This window comes from Mercenaria mercenaria, chromosome 4 (assembly GCF_021730395.1).
Source record: "Mercenaria mercenaria strain notata chromosome 4, MADL_Memer_1, whole genome shotgun sequence".
Taxonomy (NCBI): domain Eukaryota; kingdom Metazoa; phylum Mollusca; class Bivalvia; order Venerida; family Veneridae; genus Mercenaria; species Mercenaria mercenaria.
The window spans coordinates 21,121,235-21,132,152 of NC_069364.1; the positions used below are offsets into that span (position 1 = coordinate 21,121,235).

Genomic DNA, 10,918 nt, shown 5'->3' on the forward strand with positions numbered 1-10,918 from the left:
GTATATAAAAGAGGAAGTGTGCATGGCGCAGTGCGGCTATACCTGAGAATTTTCACAAACTCTGCTAAAAACTTCCACTGACTGAAAGGAGATAGTTATGCTTAAAGAACTTTATTCTTCATAGTGTCTTCCTCCTCCATCTAAAGCGGAATTCTACTTCCGGTACATCAGCGGAACTAAAGTTTTGCTTCCGGCTACGCACGAAGGAAATATAGCTTCCCATTTTTGGTAGGTATACCATAGTTCACGCCAATAATGATGGTCCCAGGGTGTACCACAGTTTTGTTGAATTAAAAAGTTATGCGAAGTTGATGAGCTTACCGTGTGTTATGCTGCACTGATGTCGTAAAACTGTAACTGCTTTTCTTGTCACTCGTTTCATTTGTCTTATACCATGATGTGCAACATTGAGACTAGTGTGAGAAACGTGTTCACCGCAATTCCACAGTCTACATTTCCACATTCCTTGCCTGCAAAATTGAACAAGAGGCATGCTAGAAATAAGTATTGACAAGTGATCCTTCAAATCATGTTGTTTGATATACATGTAACTTCGACTGTGTTTCAGCTATTCAATGACAGTCAAATAAATACACCTAGTGTTTCATACCAGTACAATTAAATGTTATCCGCCATTATCGGACTATTTCCACATGTAAGTCGATGGTTTCAGGGAGAATGGATTCAAATTATACTCTGATAAGAATTGTTTACAACCTGCATTTTCAATATATATAAACACATAAAACTTCCTTTTGTTTAGTAACTTTGTATTAAACAAAATTCAAATATGTAAAAAGATTATATGCAACGTTATGATAAAAAAAATCAATTTGCACCTCCGTAAAATCGGTAGCTTCTGCCTCTTTCAATGGCTTTTTGTGAAGATGAAGAAAAATATAAAGATGAAAATATGCCAGTGTCACTTCCTGACTGTGGCATAACATCATATTTCTGTGAAATCTCTTTAAAATCTGCATTTATAGTTTTTACAGCCGATGCAAAACTAATATAAGGTCTTGGATACGAGTTGAAAAATATAGCGGAAGATATAATACCTTGTATAGACTACAGTATGTGTTAAAAAGCCATGAGGCAGTCAGTAAGCTGTCTGTTGACAGTGCGCTCGACTATTCTTCGAATTGATGGAAGTATGGATCAAAATATTACCAGAGATTTTCAGACAAAAGGAGAAAAATAGATAATGTACATGTACCACTGTATTTGTGGATTTGGATAAGTCTAGCACTATATGTCAATGTGTGACCATGATGGTAAGAAAGTATTCAAAGACCAAACATTTTAGACAAAATATGGAATGGTATGCCAAATTTAACTAATTTTTATGTCAAAAAGGGGCCATAAATGAGCTAAAGTCATTGTCCTAGTCACTTAGTCTTGACTACATTTGTAGACTATGATGGTAAACAAGTGTTCAAAGTTTCAAAGCCACATGTCAAATAGTTTTGACAAAACATGTACTTGTATGAACACTGAACCAATTTCCAAGTCCAAAAAGGGTCATAATTCAGCCAAAATAATTGACAGAGTTATGTACCCTTGCCTACAGGTAGATACTAATATAATAAACAAGTGTTCAAAGTTTCAAAGCCACATGGCAAGTAGGTTTACAAAACGTGGACTTGTATGAAATTTTAACAAATTTCCAAGTCCAAAAAGGGCCATAATTCAGCCAAGATACTTGACAGAGTTATGTACTCTGCCTACAGGTAGAGACTATTATAATAAACAAGAGTTCCAAGTTTGAAGTAAATATCTTTGATAGTATACAAGATATTACCATTTCATAAAAACTTTAACCGATGCTGACGCCGACGCCGGTGTGAGTAGCATAGCTCTCCATGTTCTTCGAATAGTCAAGCTAAAAATTGTAAAACGTAGAGCGCCATGAAAAATAAAATTACCTTAGCCAAAATGTTTTTCATGGCTTTTCTTGAATTTGTCGTCTGCTCCCTTTATTTCATTCATCGAAGTCTAGCCTGCTTTCGGTTTCTGTGACCGATTATTCCAAAGATCTAATTGTATAATTTCAATTACTATAGAAGTACAATTGCTAATACAGAAAAAATGTTTACATGTGTATAATTGTAATGAATTTGTGGCAAATAACAGCAAAAAGCGAAAAAAATGTCTAAAAACAGTAAACTGCATTTTCTTAGGAAAATGCTATCAAATCATTTTGAATGCAAATGAGTTTTTGATATTCAATTTATTTTGCAATAAATATGTCTAGTGTGTTTGGAACACCTTGCACGCACAGACCTACCAAAACCAATTGATTTGCTGTTGGTTCGGATCCCCGGAATAGAGAGAAATAGGGACGCAGTCTAAACAATTCTTATATTGAAGACTGCAGTGCTTGTCGGCAGCTATTAACAGAAAGAAAACAATTATGAATGTTTCCTTATATCTTATGCCGTATTCCTTCAAGAAATTCAACTGAATTATAATAAAATACCTTCCACAAAAAGTACACACGAGCTGTGTAGTAACTGAGGTATAGTGAAAAAGCATCATAATTAACCTTAAATTCAAAATAAAAGGGGGAAAAGTTGGTGCCAGAGTTATGCACATTGTGTCATATGATGTGAGTGATAAGGTGCAACAACTGTTTTAAGTTTGAATCAAATCCATTTAGTAATAACTGAGATAGAGTGAAAGTGCATCAAAACTTTAACCTGAAATTTTACGTAAAAGGGGGGATAATTCATGAAATATTGGTGCAAGAGTTATGCACTTTGTGTCATATGATATGAGTGATGAGGTTAAACAACTATTTTAAGTTTGAATCAAATCCATTTAGCAATAACTGAGAGTGAAAGTGCATCAAAACATTAACCTGAAATTCTGAGTAAAAGGGGAGGGGGGGCAATTCATGAAGTGAGGTGTGAGAGTTATGGTCCTTGTGCCATATGATGTGGGTGATGATGAGGAATAACTATTTTAAGTTTGAAACAAATCCATCAAGTAATTACAGAGATAAAGAGAAAGTGCATCAAAACTTCAACAAAGTGCGGACGCGGAAGGACGCCGACGCCGACGCCGGGCCGTGTAGGACAGCTTTCCATACTTCGTACAGTCGAGCTAAAAACGTGGAATAACTCAAGAAATAATTATCGGACATGGAAGGAAAGTTCCAACGTGTGCATGTCCGCGTCATGCTGATGAAGTATGCCAAGTTTCATTTAAATTGAATGGAAACTGGGATGACGGACTGATGGAGGGGCAGTTCAAACACTATGTGCCTCCCGGGTCTCCGACACGGGGGTGGGGGCATAAAAATAATCTTTTTTCTCAGATCATCTTCATCTGTCTAAACGAGGAATTAATTGAATAATAAAATTACCTCTGTTAAAGAGATCAATGTCTGAGGAAACTGCCATTTAGAAAGGTGTTCGCAAACTTTTGAAGACAGACACCGTCATCTGCTTTCTGTCTATTATTAATCGAATCCTAGCCTCACTGTCTAATTATTCTTTAAAAAAATATTCTCTTTTTTTATGTTATATCATTTACTACAAAACTAGAGTTAATTATAAAAATTGTTTCCACGAGTAATATTTTTGTATTATTTCTGCGCAAACCACAATGAAATAAACCGACATTTTGTATTAACGTTCCTTTACCTCGACTAAACTGTTTCCTTAAACAAGAGCTGTCCGTAAGACAGCCAGTGCTCGACTTTTCGAATCTTTGTCACAAAAGCAGGAATATTAATCTAATGTAAAGATACCAATAGAGTTTCAACGAAAACTTTAACCAGAAGTTTTCTAAGTCCAAAAGGGGGCATAATTTGTCCAAAATACAAGTCAGAGTTATGGGACTTGATGCAATCAACTAGTTTTATAACCCTGAAGACACAAGTGAAGTTTCAATATAATGTCTACATTTGTTTTGCAGATGGTAACTTGCATGCAAAACTTTAAGCAGAAGTTTTAAGTCCAAAAGGGGGCATAATTTGTTCTTAATGCATGTCAGAGTTAAGGGACCTGACCCAGTGAGGTTGGCAATTGATCTAGAAAAAGAAATTTCAAATCTATATGCCTTTTAAGTAATAGCTATATGTACTTGCATGCAAAACTTTAACCAGGATTTTCAAAGTCAAAAAGAGGGCATAATTTGGACAAAGTTCAAGTCAGAGTTATTGAACTTGGTGCTATCAACTAGTTTTATAACCCCGAAGACACATGTGAAGTTTCATTTCAATACTTGCATTAGTTTTGATGATAGTAACATGCATGGAAAACTTTAACCAGAATTTTTTAAGTCCACCAGGGGTCATAATTTGCCCAAAATACATGTCAGAATTATGAGACTTGACAGCTATATGCTTTTAAATGATAGCCATTATCTACTTGCACGCAAAACTTTAACCAGGATTTTCTAATTCCAAAAGGGGCATAATTTGCATGTCAGAGTTATGGGACTTGATGCTATCACCTAGTTTCATAATCCCGAAGACACATTTTAAGTTTCAATTCATTATCTGCATTAGTTTTGGAGATAGTAACCTGCATGTAAAACTTTAACCAAAAGTTTTAAGTCCAAAAGGGGGCATAATTTGGCCAAAATACATGTCAGAGTTATGGGACTTGATTCAGTGAGGCTGGTAATTGACCTAGAAAAAGGAAAAATAAGTTTCAAAGCAATATGCCTTTAAATGATAACCATATGTACTTGCATGCAAACCTTTAACCAAGGTGTGACGCCGACGCCGACGCCGACGCCGACGCCGACGCCGACGCCGACGTTAAATAGTCGAGCTAAAAAAAGAACAGTAATTGAATATAGAAGAAAAGATTTGAAAACTCTAAACTGCTAGACACTCTTAATTACTAGTATTTCACATGCAAAATTATCCAAGATCATTAAATGATGAATACTCATTTGGCACGAATTTGATGCCCTGTCCCGACGTATCAAATTTTTTTACAAGTCAATTTTGCCACTCATTCCTTCAGGATATTCACATTTTATCAGATAATAAATTTCCCCGAATAAGCTGTCAAGTCTTTCAGGAAAATTGCTTCTAGTAAAAGTAAATTCCTAGAATTGTAAAAAAAGTACGTCTAACATTTATGCAGCTTAAGTGAATCCTTTTCAGAACGACACTAAAATACTGTATACTTGTAATCAAAATTGTACTATGTAATATGGGTTTATACCGTCACAACCAGAATATTTTGTTCCATGTTTCTGTTTGAATCATTTATTCAATTAATGGATGTTGAAGTCCTTCTATAAATTCAGTTTTTAGATAGTTATCTTCGTCTTTTATGAATTTCAGAACTATGTGGTCTATGCGTGAAGATGCAATACATGTCTTCTTTTTCAGATGTCATAGGGTTATCCTCAAGTGATCTAATCATCGTAAGACTAGTATAACTCACAGCCTTACAATGATTTATTGAGATTCTCAGTAAGTCAAATGATGATAACCTTTTCAAATTGATGAATTATGCAGTATCCAGTTAAGTATCATGCAGCATGGATTCTCCATCAGTCCAAACATGTAAATTCTATAATTAGTAGATGTTCAGATGAGCTGTTTTCCAGATGTCTCGAAAGACTCTTTGAAGTCTGTTCCAGCATCATGGTGAGTACATAAGGCATTCACGTAATTCCGATGAAACTCCAAGACACGTTCTCTCTTCATACAAAAGCCTCGTGTGATAGTATTTAAGACGATTTGACAAGTGGTGTCAAGACCAACGACTTTTACTGAATCCGCAGCTCTCTTTCAAAGGTAATACAGGGTCAAGTACTTGCATTGATAAGCAAATTTCACATTCTATTAAATATTCAACTTCCGAGAGCAGCAAACACCTCCAAAGTTCTTTACATTATTTCTACATAGCTTTTCAATTTTAAAGAAATGTTTTCTTATTAAACAGTATTCTCACAATGTCTTAAAAGTTGACCGCCCTTTTACCGTAATGTGTCTGAACGTTGTCCGATATTGCGCCTTACATACAAGAGGTAGCATTAAGGTTGAGATAATCAGATTGCAACTAGTAGTCACACACAAAATCATTACAATTGCAACGTTAGTCAATGACCATATATCTCAGGTATTTTGAAGCACACTTCCCCTTACCCAGTATCTAGATTGTCCGAAATTTTATAATTTCATACATACTGTGTAAGTATAATGATGACTACCTACGGATCATAAGCTATTATGTATAAACAAGCTTAATCAATACCTAACTTGACAATTTGTCTGGCTACATACACTCTATAACAGTATTAAAACTAGCGGAGGACGACTGGACAGAGAAACGGAGAAAACAATAGCTCATCCTCGATCACTTTGTGTTTAGGTGATATAAATAAATGTTATATTAACGACATATCATTCATTTGTGTCAACATTGTTGGTCAATTATTTTAATCATACACACTACAAGAATGTGTGAAATATCAGACATATATACGAAGTATGAACACTTTCTTTCAAAAAAAAGTTAATATAAATTAAAACAACAACAATTTTAACAACAATAATTAAAACACATATTCGATGTATAAAGTTGCCGAAAGACTGAGGAAAAATACCAGTTAAGATAAAAAACAAGAGGACCATGATGGTCCTAAATCGCTCACCTCTTCCCACATGACCCAGTTTTGAGTATGATGTCGTTTTTTCTATTATTTGACATAGTGACCTAGTTTTTGAGCTCATGTGACCCAGTTTTGAACTTGACCTACATATTATCAAGATAAAAATTCTGACCAATTTTCATGAAGATCCATTGAAAAATATGGTCTCTAGAGAGGTCACAAGGTTTTCCTATTATTTGACCTATTGACCTAGTTTTCGAAGGTACGTAACCCTGTTTTGAACTTTACCTAGATATCATCAAGGTGAACATTTTCACTAATTTTCATGAAAATCTCATGAAAAATATGGCCTCTAGAGAGGTCACAAGGTTTTTCTATTTTTATACCTACTGGCCTAGTTTTTGACGGCACGTGACCCAGTTTCGAAACTGACCTAGATATCTTCAAGGTGAACATTCAGATCAATTTTCATGAAGATCCATTGAAAAATATGGCCTCTAGAGAGGTCAAAAAATTTTTCTAATTTTAGACCTACTGACCTAGTTTGTGATCGTAGCTGACCCAGTTTCGAACTTGACCTAGATATCAGCAAGATGAACATTCAGACTAACTTTCATACAGATCCAATGAAAAGTATGGCCTCTAGAGAGGTCTCAAGGTTTTTTTATTATTTGACCTACTTACCTATTTTTATAAGACACGTGACCCAGTTTCGAACCTGACCTAGATATCATCAAGGTGAACATTCTGACTAATTTTCATGAAGATCCATTCAAGGGTATGGCCTCTAGAGAGGTCACAAGGTTTTTCTATTTCAAGACCTACTGACCTAGTTTTTTATCGCAGTTGACCCAGTTTCAAACTTGACCTATATATTATCAAGAAAAACATTCAGACCAACATTCATACAGATCCCATGAAAAGTATGGCCTCTAGAGAGGTCACAATGTTTTTCCATTATTTGACCTACTGACCTATTTTTATAAGACACGTGACCCAGTTTCGAACCTGACCTAGATATCATCAAGGTGAACATTCTGACTAATTTTCATGAAGATCCATTCAAGGGTATGGCCTCTAGAGAGGTCACAAGGTTTTTCTATTTCAAGACCTACTGACCTAGTTTTTTATCGCAGTTGACCCAGTTTCAAACTTGACCTATATATTATCAAGATAAACATTCAGACCAACTTTCATACAGATTCCATGAAAAATATGGCCTTTAGAGAGGTCACAATGTTTTTCTATTATTTGACCTACTGACCTAGTTTTTGACGGCACGTGACCCAGTTTCGAACTTGACCTAGATATCATCAGGGTGAACGTTCTGACCAATTTTCATGAAGATCTTGTGAAATATATTGCCTCTAGAGAGGTCACAAGGTTTTTCTATTTTTAGACCTACTGACCTAGTTTTTGAAGGCACGTGACCCAGTTTCGAACTTGAGCTAGATATTATCAAAGAAAACATTCTCACTAATTTTCATGAATATCCAGTGAAATATATGGCCTCTAGAGAGGTCACAAGGTTTTTCTATTTTTAGACCTACTGACCTAGTTTTTGACCGCACATGACCCTGTTTCGGACTTGACCTATATATCATCAAGGTAAACATTCAGACCAATTTTCATACAGATCCCATGAAAAATATGGCCTCTAGAGAGGTCACAAAGTTTTTCTATTATTTGACCTACTGACCTAGGTTTTGAAGGCACGTGACCCACTTTCAAACTAGACCTAGATATCATCAAGATGAACATTCAGACCAACTTTCATACAGACCATAAAAAATATGGCCTTTAGAGAGGTCACAAGGTTTTTCTATGTTTAGACCTACTGACCTAGTTTTTAAAGGCACGTGACCCACTTTCGAATTTGACCTAGATATCATCAAGATAAACATTCTGACCAATTTTCATGAAGATTTTGTGAAATATATGGCCTATAGAGAGGTCACAAGGTTTTTCTTTTTTTATACCTACTGACCTAGTTTTTGACTGCACATGACCCTGTTTCGGATTTGACCTAGATATCATCAAGATGAACATTCAGACCAACTTTCATACAGATCCCATGAAAAATATGGCCTCTAGAGAGGTCACAAGGTTTTTCTATTATTTGACCTACTGACCTAGTTTTTGATGGCACGTGACCCACTTTCGAAACTAACTAAGAAATCATCAAGGTGAACATTCTGACCAATTTTCATGAAGATCTCATGAAATATATGGCCTCTAGAGAGGTCACAATGTTTTTCTATTTTTAGACCTACTGACCTAGTTTTTGACCGCACGTGACCCAGTTTCGAACTTGATCTAGATATTATCAAGATAAACATTCTGACCAACTTTCATATAGATCCCATAAAAAATATGGCCTTTAGGGAGGTCACAAGGTTTTTCTATTATTTGACTTACTGACCTAGTTTTTAAAGACACGTGACCCAGTTTCGAACTTGACCTAGATATCATCAAGGTGAACATTCTGACCAACTTTCATAAAGATCCCATGAAAAATGTGACCTCTAGAGTGGTCACAAGCAAAAGTTTACGGACGGACGCACGGACGGACGACGGACGACGGACGCCACGCGATCACAAAAGCTCACCTTGTCACTTTCTGACAGGTGAGCTAAAAACTATCGTAATTGAAAACAAGCATGCAGTCAACAAATAAATCATTTTACAAAACATTATCAATAACAATTTTCCTACAGGACTGTGGGAACGACGTACTGGCTTCGAACCATAGTTCTATAACACATAATCTACAAATATAACAATCGACATGAAAACTACATATGAATTGAAATATCAACTATTAAAAAAATATAAAAGCTAACGAAAGACTTAGGAGACATAAAAACTATTTGAATACAAAACAGGCATGCAGTTAACAAATAAATCCATCACAACAATTTTCCTACAGGATTGCGGAAATGAGGTACTGGTTACATATATCACATTTATTGCTTTAACATATTATCCCTAAATACAACAATCGAAATGAAAACTAAATAACGTGCTACATATACTGCCAATTATATAAGTGGTTAAATACCTATATGTGCATCAGACACCACAGATTTCAACCCATTTGTATGACTTTGACCTTCGATCAGGTGATGATAGTCACGCCTACAACCTACAATCATCTTGAATATATATTTCAATAATGGCGGCTTTCTTCATCAAAATATATAGACATGAATAAAAGGATACATTTATGTATTTTGATATCTTGATCTGGGTTTAAATTTATACTTTTAACATAAGAGTTATGAACAGAACAATACAGTACCAGAAATTGTATGTCAAGTTTTCAAGGTTTAAACATTTTATCGTGAATGAGAACTTGCTGCAAGCGTTCCAGATAATCTTAAAAACAGAATGTCACCTAGTACCTTAGAACATCCCGCCCTAGAGAGTGGTATGAACAGGTCACAAAATATTTGTCAAGTTTGACCTGCAACTGAAATGAAATCTTATTTCCGTAAATGGTTGAACAAAGTGACATTAGAAACCTCTGATAGATTGTGAATGGACCGAGTTAAAATTCAAAGGAGCATCAACCATAACGGACAGATTAATGAAAACGTTTATTTATCTTAATACAGACTTGCAATAACGGTCAGAGTTTCAGGTAGTATTTAAATTAATGAAAAAAGTTACTTATCTTAATATAGACTTATTTATATATCACCATGCATGCTAAATTCTTGTTATGAGAAAATAAACATGGTAATCAATCACAATTTATTACCAATTATTAGAACGGCAAAACATGAAACAAGACAAAACAAAGGCAAGAGTGCGTTAAACTGAAGGGTAAACAAAATAATTTTGAAAGATATCCCACTGAAAGACAAGAGTGTGGAATTTAATGTGCCTTAAACTTAATTGCAATAAAATGTAAACAAAATAAGCTACAAAGGTATTCCAATGCCCTAAACTTAACTGCACTGAATCGTAAACAAAATAATATAATATAAAATGGTATTCCAATGAAAGACAAGAGTGTTGAATTAAATGTGCCTTAAACAATTTCATTGAATCAGAAACAAAACTCGCATATTTATCAGTATCTTATCATATACATTAAATTTGTAAACTCTAATAAAAAAGCTAACACAATATTAAAATTATGAACGAAATATTTAGACTAAACCATCTAATAACTGTTAAAAACTCGAAGAATCATACGATCATCGCGTACATATATAGAACTAGTCTTAAAACATATATACTATATAAAAACGCATACCATAATTATGTCATAGAAAATACTAATTGGTGATGTTAAAGTAGATAAAAGGGGATGCACAATTTGATA

The 10,918-nt window shown here is 34.8% G+C and overlaps 1 long non-coding RNA gene across 1 annotated transcript; it reads right to left on the reverse strand.

Moving 5' to 3' along the window:
- Positions 1–5,449: 5,449 nt before the first annotated feature.
- On the reverse strand, positions 5,450–10,909 carry LOC123551148 (uncharacterized). The gene is made up of 2 exons (XR_006686356.2): positions 9,647–10,909; positions 5,450–9,353 (listed from the first exon to the last, which is right to left on the reverse strand). It is a non-coding gene; the product is annotated as an uncharacterized LOC123551148 (long non-coding RNA).
- Positions 10,910–10,918: the final 9 nt, after the last annotated feature.